Source organism: Homalodisca vitripennis, chromosome 8 (assembly GCF_021130785.1).
Source record: "Homalodisca vitripennis isolate AUS2020 chromosome 8, UT_GWSS_2.1, whole genome shotgun sequence".
In the NCBI taxonomy this organism is placed as follows: Eukaryota; Metazoa; Arthropoda; class Insecta; order Hemiptera; family Cicadellidae; genus Homalodisca; species Homalodisca vitripennis.
Window position 1 is genome coordinate 31,083,601 of NC_060214.1, and position 13,760 is coordinate 31,097,360.

General features: G+C 34.3%; 1 protein-coding gene across 6 annotated transcripts in view; it reads left to right on the forward strand.

Moving 5' to 3' along the window:
* Positions 1 to 13,760, forward strand: part of LOC124367476 (calcium release-activated calcium channel protein 1) — a 41,165-nt gene that overhangs the window by 21,172 nt on the left and 6,233 nt on the right. The window contains exons 1-2 of one of the 6 annotated variants that reach the window (XM_046824320.1): positions 235 to 253; positions 8,973 to 9,080. The exons of 3 other annotated variants lie outside the window; for them this stretch is intronic. The gene's annotated coding sequence lies outside the window, so the exon portion shown is untranslated. Of the gene's footprint in view, positions 1 to 145; positions 254 to 8,972; positions 9,081 to 13,760 lie in introns of those variants that run through there. 2 more of the 6 variants (XM_046824319.1, XM_046824322.1) reach the window with 2 other exon arrangements.

Sequence of the window (13,760 nt, forward strand, 5' to 3'; positions counted from 1 at the left end):
TACTTAATTTTTATCCGTTTTAGATTTTCTTCTTATTGGAACTACAGTAATTTTTCCCGACACAAGATTAGTCGGTTTGATCTGCAGGCACGTAATTGTGTAAGCAGAGTTCCTCAGATCCGGTTTTTGTATCACTCCGTAGATAACGAAGTCTTATTATGTTACTCTACGTTGTGGATTTGAAGAGGTTAATATAGATTTTACTACTCCAGTTAAGCAGGAATATTTTATAATTTCCGGCCAATGTTTTAAGGTACTACATAAGTTATCTTTGTAATCCAACGTTAATTGACTTGTTTTCGTTTTCACTTAAATATTTTTTTAAGGGAATGATTTCTTTAAATTATTTTACGACTTAGCCTTATATACGTTTAGATATTGGTTATTTTAGTTAGTGTTAAACACATAATAATGACTGGTGCTTTTTGTTTTAATGTAAATTGCAGCTTGCGACGATCATTTGTAACTAACCTTGAGTTACGAATACAGGTAAGATAATTGGTGACTTTGTTATTTTTGTTATAGCCAATATTTTACTTTCGGTAGAATCTTAACCTTTGTGTTATAAATATCACTTCGCTTGGAAATATGTTTAATGTTGGATACGAGCATTTGTTTCAGGTACTTATAACAGTTGTTACAATTATTATAAGTCAAACAATGCAATTTGAATATAATAACTTTTTATTTATTCAAAAGAGATATACAAGCTAATTTACAGAGTAAATGTTATAAAATTTAAACTACTTAAACTTTTTTAACTCCAATATAAAACTAATTTATAAAATACTAAAGTAACTATCTGAGTTTTTCCTCCCCAGTAGGTGTTGGTTTGCTATATTTTCCTCAAAGCTAGGTCAGCCCAATTTGTTTGAAATAATTGTTTCATTACTGTTATTGTTTTCAGACTCCTGCAGTCTAATAATTACAAAAGTAAACATATTTTGGTACCAGTTTGCTTTGTTTAGCTTATTGTGTTCCTATTTTCTTTCTTTAAATATGTATAAACCAGATAATATTCCCAAAACTGTAGCGTGGATTAAAGAGTTAAAAGCAACTCAGGCCCGTGATCAATGCTCTCTATTGGGCATCACACCAGCAGGTACACTTGAGGGAACGAGAGTTCAGCTTCGTGCTTATGTTAAAGAAAAATATAAATTAGGTGAAATCGACTCAGATGAAAATGTTAATGAATCCAAACTAGAAACTACAGCAGCCTCGACTGATGTTACACCAACAGTCACAAAACATTCTGAGGTACAGCCCAACATAGCATACACACCTTTACAATCAATAGATCCGAATATACAAAATTTGATAGTTGCTATGCAACAACTTACACAAACAACAGTTAAACGCACTACAGAAGTAGTGTCTTCACAGATTGCCGAGTTATTCTCAAGCCATAATAGAGATAGTGATGCGACATTTCCTTCTGTTGTTCGCGAAATGATTAGAGCCCTGCCTATGACATCAGGTTCATCCCTCCCAGACCTCGTACAATTTGTAATTAAAGCTACAGAAATATTCAACTTGAACCTTGTAAGTGACAAACTCTTTATTACGAATACTATTCCGCGGACTGAGGGTAGACTTCGTGGTATATGGTTAAATGCTATCACGTCTAATCTTAGTTGGCTCTCACTGGTCCAGACAATACGTACTTCACTCTTAACTGATAGAACACTGAGGGAAGCTCAGAATCAGTTTTTGTACCGCCAGCAAACTAACTCAGAGCCCTTAGCTGACTATGTACACAACATTAGTGCAATGTTTACATTTTTAAACCCTACAGTAGATAATGCAGTTGTCTTTACTACTATTATGGCAGGTCTCAATCCCTCCACTAGAGCCTGCTTATCAGGACTTATAACACCACACTGCATTAATGATCTTTTAAAATTGGCCCCCACGGTAGATGACCTACGTCTTACATATTATGAAACTCCACAAACAACCAACGTACCCCCACCTACATCCCTTCATAGTTCCATACCATATAATGAAAGTTTTCAACAGAACAACAGATTGTTTTACAACCGAAGTAGTGGCCACTCTAACCATACTAACGGTCAACACCACTACCAAAATTACCGGTCACATAACTTTAATCGATATAAACCTCAAAATAGTCGTAATGGCGGTCATTCACACTTGGAATCAGGAAATAACCATTCAGGCCAATATAGTACACCAAAAAACAACACATGTCAGCGTAACTACCAAAACGGCCAGCAGAATAGGCAAGCTAATTATTCTGGTCAGTCCAATTCCAGGCCGAAACATTTAAACTTCTCAGGGAGGCATTTTTAGACAGGGAAATTGTCTCCCCTAAACCGAAGGTGAATTGCCCTTCCGATCTATGGCACCTTCTTTACCCAAAGTAGATCCCCTTACTATCTGGCTATCCATAAAAGAAATCAAACTTGAAGCACTAATTGATACAGGCTCCACATACTCAATAATATCTGGGTTAGTCTTTAAGGATCTTCAGAAAGGTAAAGGGTTTTATACGTCAACTCACTTAACACCAGAACTCAAACCATGACAGCGAATGGTACTTACATGAATTTCCAAAAACAGACTAAATTGCATTTTAAAATTTTACACCTTTCCTGGACTTTTCCTTTCTTTGTATCAGATAGCCTACCGGTGGCAGTTGTTTTGGGTTTGGACTTTGTAGATCACAGTAAAATGGTGATCAATGCGGCTCAGCGTAAAATAACTTTTTCCTTTGACACAACCTTAATTATTAATCAGTTCCAGAATCAGTCAGCTCAACCTAACATAGAACCAACTCATACAGCACTAACATTAGGAGAAAACTTGAACACAAAACAAAAACACATTTTAAAAAACCTATTGCAGCAGTACCCGGATACCGTAACACCATGCCTTGGCAAAACCAACTTAATATCTTATACCATCCGTATGACAACTAATAAAATTATCCGCTCAAAACCTTTTCATTATGCTCCTCCCAAACTGAAAGAGCTAAACAGCCATATTAAAGACCTGTTGAGTAAGGGTATTATTCGTCCTAGTGACTCTCCATATTCAAGTCCGGCATTTTTAGTCCCGAAAAAGAATTGTAAAAGTCGCATGGTGGTAGAGTACCGTCTCATAAATAAGATGGTTGAGCTGGAGAACACTCCCATGCCAACCGTGGAGTCAGCTTTCCAGTATTTAGGGAAGGCTTCTCATTTTTCCCACCTGGACCTTGTAAGCGCCTATAATCAAATTCCTCTTTTTGTCACAAGCACAGGTTGTTACGAGTATAACTATCTGCCCTTCGGTTTAGCATCCGGTGGCATGGTTTTGGCAAATCTACTTGACAAAGTCTTTGGAGATATAAAATTCAAATTCCTTTTTGTTTATTTTGATGACCTAGTTGTCTTCAGTAACAGTTTCAACGAGCATGTACAGCATCTTAAAATAGTTTTAGACAGGCTTAGAGATGCTGGGCTGACTGTTAGGCCTGAAAAAAATGGTTGTGGCATCTCCTAGAATCGAATTCCTGGGTCACATATTTCATAATGGTAAAATCAGTCTAAATCCTGACAGAAGTAAACCTATCAACTCCTACCCAACACCAAAGAATTTAAAACAACTTTCTAGGTTTCTGGGAATGTGCTCATATTACTCGAGATTCATTAAAAGCTTTTCTCAGATTTCGGAACCTTTAAATTCTTTAAAAAGGGCGTTCCTTACATATGGGGACCTTCTCAGGAGGAGGCATTCAAAACCCTTAAAGCAATTTTAGTATCTTCACCTGTTTTGAGGCTACCCGACTTCGAAAAACCCTTCACGTTGCAGACCGATGCCTCTGGCATGGCTGTGGGTGCGGTCTTGTCCCAGGAAACTTTGGATGGCAGCCTAGCACCTGTTGCTTACGCCAGTCGTGCCCTGAACCTCCATAAAAAAAACTACTCTACTTTTGAACTGGAGGCTCTCGCTGTTGTGTTTGCTTTGGAAAAGTTCAGAACTTACTTAGAGCATAGAGAATTTTCTCTCTTTGTGGATAATAGTGCTCTTTCCTGGTTGCTGAACCACCCCAGGCAAATTGGAAAAATAGCACGATGGATTGCCTTAATAAACACATTTAAATTTCAAGTAAGTCACATTAAGGGTAAAGAGAACGTTGTTGCAGACTGCCTCTCTTGTTTGTACGAGGAAGACCCCACAACTCCCCAACAACATGACACAAGTTCAACACCTTCGACAAGCAAACCCCAAAATCCTACCTCAAAATGTTTAGTTCTTTTCTCTCTACCAGAAGCCTTCCAAGACATAAGAGAACATCAAGCCCTAGACCCAGAATTAAAAAATATTATTAAGTCAATTAAGTCTGAACAACACCCTCCTAACTATGAAATAATTGATAAGTCTTAGTTTATAAAACCCCTTCCCAGAGCAGACCGCGTGTTGTTGTTCCCAAAAATCTACACCACTTGCTATTTGCCATGTATCACACGTCCCCAGTTGGAGCACACTTGGGAATCTCCAAAACACTAAATCGGTTAAAAAGAACATTTTACAGTTCTGATCTTACAACAACAATAACTAACATGGTTAAATCATGCTTACAGTGCCAGCGCTATAAGCAAGCCCCAAACACAAAATATGGTTATCTTTCGTCTGATCTAGCATGAAAAACCTTTTGAAAAGATCATGATTGACTATCTTTTGGTCTTATGTTGGTCTATCTTATGTTGGTCCTCTCCCTAGAACTAAACGTGGTCATCGGTGGCTACTAACCATTGTAGACGCGTTTAGCAAATTATCAGTCATGATCCCAACTAAGAATTCAACAGCTTTAACTACAGTAAATGCCCTTAAACGAGGCCTGTTTTCCTACTTTGGGTTTCCCCAGTCTATTGTCTCCGATTCTGGCGGTTGTTTCAAATCTCATCAGTTCAAAAACATGTGCGATGAGCTTGGGATTAAACACATTAGGACTTCTCCTTATTACCCGAAAAGTTTGCACACTGAACGTGTGAACAAAAATATCGGAGTTGCCTTGCGAATTTTCCACCACAAAGACAATACTCAGTGGGATGAAAACCTACATTTTTTTCAAACCCCCTTTAATTCTTCTAAGCACGAGAGCACTGGCACATCATCCTCTGAAATATTTTTGGGATACGCTATCCGCACTCCTTTGGAAAATAAATGGAATCTTAACCAACATCTAGAATCTAATTCTGAACCAAGAAACATAGAACAGAGATGGAGTAAAGCTCTAGACAATCTGATCCGTGCTAAGGATAAAGTTTCCAAACAGTATAATAAAGGTCGAGCACAAGTTCCCTTTAGAGTGGGTGATACAGTAATGTATCGACTATTTAACCTGAGTAATGCACCCAAACACATCTCAGCCAAGTTGCAACCTATGTGGTCTAAACCTTTGGAAATTGAGACCTTTACTTCCCCTGTAACAGTTGCCTTGCGTGACCCAAAAACCAAGAAATTTGTGAGGTCAGCACATGTATCCCATATTAAAAAGTGCATTCTCCCAACTCCACAACAATGATCTGCCACTAGATATTTCCTCTATTCCGAAAAAGCCATTGTGATATTAGGTTTAATTTGAGTTTATTTTCATTCTTCTTTCATATTACACCTTACAAAAAACATTTCCTTTTCTTTTTCAACTCTTCATTGGGACCCCGCATTGGTAGCTGGCCTGACACTGAGGTGGATTGGGCTTAGGAGTTCACCTGCGTGTGCTCTCCTCTTGCTACCTGGTGTTGGGTTTGGCAATTCTGGTGTTTGGTCCAAACTGTCTACTATACACTTACACGGGGATGGGTGGTTGTGAGATCTGCCATTTAGATTTTTTTTGTTTGAAGTTTTTACAGCTTCTATGAATTGATATTTATTTATATATTTTTTTCTGTAATCAATATTGGGAGCAGTGACAGTCTCATTGCCTCCTATGCGCAACCCCAAACACACTCCATTAACTCATCTTTAACTACCTCTATCCTATTGATTTATTTTTTGTTAAGTTATAACTTAAGGCAATTAAGGATAGAGAATAATTTGTATCGATATGCTTTGTATAAATGCTTTAGAACCGACATTACTTAACATTTCCCTTATAGTCGACTATTCAACAAAGTATTCTCCTATATACAACTAGGCTAAAGCTATAGCGAAGCACTCATTCCAGTTAGTCAAACTTTATTTATTGCTATAAATGTTTATCTCTGTGTAATTTAGTGTTCGTGTATGGTTTTTCGTTGATAAATATTACTTTGTATTTTCGAGCATGCGTGTTACGACCTTATAATGGTCAGTTATATGTATATTTATTTGTATGTGTTAGTTATATAGAGTGGTTATCCTATCCACAAATTAATGGTTATTACCAATCATATCCTGGCCTACTAACTTATCATAACTCTGAGCCAACAGAAGTTTTTTTTTCTTTTGAGTTATTGTTTGTTGGCCCTTCCTTCTCGATCTGAACACTCCATTTAGGGAAAACTACTTGCCATATATCACCAAACAATCTTGAGAAACTAATAGTGTAGATAAGTTTAAAGAACTGTGTTAGCAGACCAATTCTCCTCTTTCCCTTGCCTCTTATGACTGTAGTCACTAGGAGACCTCATCATTTAGATTTGGATTTATTTTTCCAATGGCCATATCATCTTTTCACCACCTTTCCTGTATTTCAAATATTGAAAGAAAATGAACAAAACAATTGTATATGTTCTTCCAGAGAGGTCATGGGAGACCTTTCACTCCCTCTCCTTCTGCGTCCGGTGGATTGGCTTGTTGGTAGCAGGCTTGTCTCCCGTTGCGGGAGGAGTGGGGGAGGGAAATAAGGGGAACAGGACTAGGATTATGGCCAGCTACGATGGAAGAAATATTCTAATGAGTTACGCAAGAATAAAATATCCTTAACTTCTCCTTTCCTACTTGGCCTATTTTTGGAAGGAAATCTGAGTCTGATGATGGGGCTGAATGAAGGTTGTGATTCTCAGTCAAACACGGTTCCCAGAATCCTGATTCCTTTGACCTAGATTATCTTCTTTAATTTAAATAAACTTTTTAAAGAAGCCCTACCTTAATTTTAGAAGAGTTAGAAGTATATAGCCGGTATGTGACATATTGGTGATAGATAGATCTTAGTTGCTTTCCACTTTGGGTTGAATTTGTCTGTGGTTGAGGACTGGAGCTGTTCAGCGAGAATGGGCGCGGTTTCTGCACCGCCTTTCTGCATGGTAGTGTTTTTTGAAAATTTTAGTAAGCTGTGTTCTAGTTTAAGATATTTGGCTCATTTTAACTATAACTGATTCACTTCCAGATAACATTCCTCTCACCCATTCTACCACTCTTAATGGCTAAGCCTTCGAACTCCTCGGAGAAGGAGGGGAGGATGCGGCGAGTGCCGCTATAGTTTTGAATTTGGCGCGCGTAATCCTTCAGTAGCCACGAGCGTGATAGCCAGCTGCGCCGACCTCTAGCTCTTAGCTTGAACAATAGGAGCCTCCTACCATCCGGAATTCTTCTGGACAGGTTCTGGTAGGATGATTCCTGCTAGGTTGGCAAGCTGAGACCGGAGGTTGTGCGGGGAGTCGTTGTGCAGCTATCGAGTAGAGTGGACCGGGAGAAGTTAGTGTATGTGGTCTAGAATTTAGTATAATATTGTTAGGGAACCTTTCGGAAACCATATCCAAATTATTAGTTATCTTTAGTCATCAAAGCTGGTTAGGTTTTGGGATAGGAGGAATCTAGTGGCAGATCCACGGTTATTATTCCTCTTCCGGCTGCGACGACGCGAGGTTGCAATATTGAGTATCAGTACAACTAAATAGATATTTTTTATTAAGGCATAACATTATGTAGTGACCAAAGAATCGTAATCCTCCTTCTGGCAGCAATTTTACTTCTTATTGGAGATCATTTTCTTGCATCATACAGCTGTATTAAAAAAAATAACAACCAAAAATTTAATAATAATAATATCATACAGTATATATATAATTGATTTTACAATGAAATAAAAAATTATTTTTGCAAAATAAATGGGTTATTTTAAAATGTATGTAATAAACATGTGTAAGATTGTTTATACGATTAAAAAACTGACACATACAGGAGAGCCTATCCTTTGAAAAAGTAGTCATTCTGAAAAATAAAAGTTTTAATAGGCATATAAAGCTAGTAAATTTATGTATTTTATAAACGTATAACATTAATTCTTGAATTTTACATATTAAAGTAGCAAATAAAAGTGTTATAAGGTATAGAGGTATAATAACTGAAAAGAAATGGATCTTTAGTATTTGTCTTATATTACCAAAAATGTAAATAAAAATAAAAACATATTGTTACATGTTACATTCACAGGCACTTAAGCGTTATTTAAAAAAAAAATTATATCTCTTAAATAACAATAATACACTATATAATACCAAGTATAATAAAAACTATAATAATTTTCATATATTTGCTGGTAACCAAACAAATCATGCCAAGATGGTGTTGAATTTCATTGTATGTTGATGTCACTGCTTGAACACCAACATTGAAGAAAGCTTATAATAGTTTATATTCTAAAGTTTTAAATGATACTTCAGTCTTGTTGATATTTTTATATTTTATATTTTATATGAAATAAATACAACTATAGGTATTACTTATTAATTCATGAGCATATGTTCACTAGGCATATAACCATCGATTACCAAAATGAGATGCTGTTCACTTGGTGGATAATCTTCGATTACCAGAAAGAGGGTTAAATAATGACATTGATTGTTTACAACAGTTATTACCTAGACTTGTGATCCAGTTATTGTCTGCTTTTGCATTGTTGTTGTGTTTGTGTTTAATGCTGTAATGCTCCTCTACTAATGCCTCACTAATGCTTGAACAACCCCTTTCTTCACATTGACTAACACACTAATCAAGTGTCTCACCGTTTACTTGCTTCTCACGCATTTCAATTTTTTCAGATCAGGGTGCCTCATCAAAACAGAACATTCACTCTGTCTGTATCGGAATAAATTGCGAACGTTCATTGGTTTTCTTAAATTTGAGGATTTAACAGCGTAGGAGAAAAGGTAAAATTGTGTGGCCCCGTACTTTAAATACTTGCTTCTTTGTTTGACTTATTTATATCGTGCCAAGTGCCTTCATCCTTTGACCAATTCAGGATTGTTCCATGCATTTTGAAGTACCTCTTCTTTTCATATGTGATGAAAACTTTGGCTCTGTTGAATGATTCCTATTGAATTGCATGTTGAAGTGAGTGCCCCAAATATTTATAACATTTAAATTTGTTTCAAATGGCAGCAGGCATTTTTGGGTTAACATGCAAATTTAAGTTGTAATTATTTATGAAAATAACTGACACTTTATTTATAATAGTTCTTGGTTAATCTGGAAAAAAAATTGTCTTATTCGTGAGATACTTCAACAAGTAATAAAATTTAATTGTACTTGTAAATTTTACAATATTTCGCAGTTGGATTGCATTGTGTACAAGTCTTTGCGATAGTTGAGATGTCAAAAAATCGAGCAAATGTTAAAATTGGCAGGCATAAGCATCTTTTGGAACACTTATCAGAATCTTATTATTTGATAAGTTAATGTTGTATTTGAAAAGTACTAACTCTTGTCTCAAAGTTTCGTCCACATAAACATGTAACCAATTCACTAATTATTTGTAGATGTATCGTTTTTAACAGTAACAAACTTTTAGAACACTAATATTTAGTTTTGACTCTCATTGGTCACATTCATTGTTGATGATTTGGATCAGAAATGTATTCGTTGATAAGTTCTGAGAATTAAGCAAGTTACCATTATTTTTAGCAGGTACCGGTACATCTCAGAAAACTATGCCATTGAAGAATTGCAATGTAATAAAACAATGTGGTGAAAATTATCAATTACAATCTTTTGCATAACATAACCCCTGTGACATAAATTTGTGTTTATTCAAATCAAGTGATTTGATGTATTTCCAGAAAATGCATCAATGAATGATACTACAAATTCCTACCTATTACTCATATAACGTCCATGTTATATTATGAATAAGAATAAGAATAAGAATATGTTTTATTGTCGTTCAGGCTTACAAAAGCATTGACAAAGTTATTTATATTGAGCAGTATTGCCACGTCACTAACCTACTTAAATAAATAATATAAGGATATTTAAAGTTACAACAAATAAGTCAATAAATAAAAAACAGTTAAAAATGTATTACTTAATAAAATCTTAACAACTTAATCTCTATGAAAACTAGAGATCAAAATAACAATAGAAACAATATAAGTTATACATACATAAACAAAACATAAATTTATTTATTAATAAAATTAGACAAACACTTATTATAAAACATTAATAAATAATTAAGTACAGTTGCACAGTATAAAAATAAATTCTTAGTTTAAAAATTGATCACAGACAGTAAAAAAAATTCATTTAAAGAATAAAAGGGATTGTTGAGTAACCACTTATAAAATTTGTGTTTAAATATCTTCACTGAATTTTCATTTATAAGGTGAATAACCTTATTGTACACTTTAATAGACAATACAATATGACTAGATAAAGATTTGCTTAGTCTGTGATACTCAATTACTGCCTTATTCTTGTTACGAGTATTGTGGTCATGAATTTCATTTGTAAATTTTAACAAGTCATGATTCTTCAAAATGAAAGTAATCAAATCAAATATATATATAAGTTTATGATTGTTTGCACTTCTAATTTAGTGAACAAAGGTCTAAATGCCTTCATTTTTGCCATTTATTTTGATTCCATGAATATATGTTATTAAATCAACAATTTTATCATGATACAAATAGTTTTGTATTACCTTTGACTATATTAGTTACTAAAGAGATAATTCTCCAATGCTATAAATTGAGGCTCGGCAAAAGTGCACGCTTAAACTGCCATCTGAACTAATCCCTTGGACATTAACATGTCACTGCCATACAAATGTGTCATCTCCTGTGTAACTAATCAAAGGTATTGCCCTGAAAGAAATGCAAACCCAAGTTGTTTCTGCCAAAATTTATATGGTTGGGCAAAACGATTTTGAAAATTCTTACTCATGAGATAGAAAACATATCTACCGTTGCATGCTTGGTTTCATATATTAAATTCCTTTTCTTTCATTATGTGCCTGTAATACCCTCTTCTGTTTACTTGTACTGATGAAACTTTGACTTTTTATAATAATTTATGGTTTCCACCATTAAATTTAACTGGTTCCTTTTCTTAGCCTTATTCTGCCTGTCTTCATGGGCCACTGATCTTTTGGATTTTATTATCAAACAGTTTTTATATGGGATATTTGTTACAGGATAACGTCAATAGTCCTGATTAAAATTGTTCCAGTCACAGAATTTGAATCTGTAATATATCTCTAACTCAGATTCAAAACAATGTGGCATCTGGCTCTTTAAGAACTGCCTTTACCTATTGTCTTTATCTGTTATATTATCAGGTATCTGTATAATTATTGACAGAGATACAGCCTATTTTATGTCTTGACCAATACTATTCAAGTTACCAAATACACAATACATTAATTCCTATTATATTATTATGGAAACTATTGATTTAAACTTCTCACTGCATGTAAATGAATTCAGGTTAAAAAAATTAAGCTGAAGGAACATTTCAAGACAAATAAACTTAATTTTAGTGTATTTTGAGGAGCCATGTAGACTGGATGCTAATGAGACCATCCCAGCTCAACATTTTCAAATGGAAATACCCCCATATATTAGGCCTATAATAGTGAAAAGGAGAAAAAAAAACATTTTACTAACTTTGTTTTATATTATGTTTGAAGACAAAAGTCAAATTGCTGACATTTAGATGTAACCATTGTGGCTCCAACATGGTTTCCAGTTTGAATCATGTTTATGAAAGAGGGAGAAAAAATAAAAATAATATTATTAACTCATTTTTAATAAAATTCTTCTTGCAGACATTGAGTTTAGTAGTAACACACATATTCCTATTAAAATATATAGCATCTGAAACTGTTTAACCTTTTAAATGTTGGTGAATATGGTCCCTGTTGTACATAGATTTGTAACCAATCTGGTTTTTTTACATCTTTCCCTCTAATTTAGGCTGCTATAATGGTTCATATTCTTAGATACTCTTATTTTTTACATGTAATGAAACATAAATAAAACAATTGGGGGAAAAAGAACAGGACAGGAAAAGTTTGGGAAATGGGAAAGGTTTCTGGTGTTCAAAACTCCACTAGATATCATGCGTTGAAACAGATTATCTCAGCACTGGTAACCATTTTGTTTTGTTTACTTAATCATCATAGAGATTACGGACTGGTTCTGGACCAGAATCTGAATCAGCTAATCGATAAGCAATGGTTTTCTTTAGAGCTGAGATATGAGAACCAAACTTATTAAGCTCTAATCTTTGGCAAGTTCATACTCTAAGCCAAGTGAATTGTACAAACAAAAAACTGTGTATTAGTTTTAGTACTGAACTAGTGGTCAAAGCCAGGGCCAGATCTTGAAGTTCTTGGTGCGTGGCCATTTATATAAATGTATCATTTCCTGTGGTAATCATTCAAAATAGGAGCTCCATTCACTGAGTTAATAATAAATAGTTGTCTCTTTTACACACCGTATTGGGCTTATGGCATCAGTGTTATATAAGAATACAAATATTGATTGTAGTGTTTAGTATTTAAATCCTTTAACATTAAATGATAACAACGTGGATAGTATATTTTATTTTGTATATAGACAAAATACGTGTTTCAGTGTAGCAAAAGCTGATAGTTGGTTGACTGGAGATAAAATGACGGTTGAACCTTCATTATTTGCCAAAATTTCGTATTAGTTGACATGCATGGATCTTGGTTCATCTACTCACTGACTAGAGGGCAGTGGGGAATCGTACTATAACCTATTATGTTTTCCTAAAATACATACAGTGATTATGATGCTGATCAGAGGTTTTTGACATGTAGTAAAGAATGGTGAAACAAATCAAGTATAAACTGAAAGTATTAAGCAATGTGTAATAGTTACTGAATATAAGCAATGCACGAATATTGCTGGTAGCTAGTTAAAACAACAAAGACTATATATTCAACTGGATCAAACCAATATAATACTAAATCTGAAAACTAATTTTGAAAAGACTGGACATGAGATTGTGAAACTTAACTAATGTCAACCATAGGTTGGTACAGGTAAGAAAAAGATTGTGTAATAATTTTATGTTAGGATTTCTTAAAGTACTATTTCTAATCAAACTATAAATTTATAACGGTTGGTCTGATATATTGGTGGAGGTGCTAAATCTGGATATTTTATATAAATATTCATTAAAAATTAAACTAACAACCAATTAAAGAAATTAACACAGAGTGCTTTGATCTCAAATATTGCCTTCTCGGGTTTGTAAGTCTCTTGGGTTACATGCATTTATTGTGCCAAAAATAAGATTTTTCTAGATTGTTACTTTACCACAAAGAATGGAACACGATGTTACATCAGTTTGAAATATACAGAGTGTCCAGAAAACACTAGATATTTAGAATACATTTTATATTTTTGAAGGAAATAAATTAAAAAGTTCTTTAACCATGTTATAATTTGTGTACATGAATGTAATAAACATTGTCTGGTAATAAAACATTGTATAAATTTATATTCGATAAATGCCTAGATTCCTTTTTATTAATTCTCCACATTTTATTTTTTTGCCCCAAAATAAACCCTTGTTTT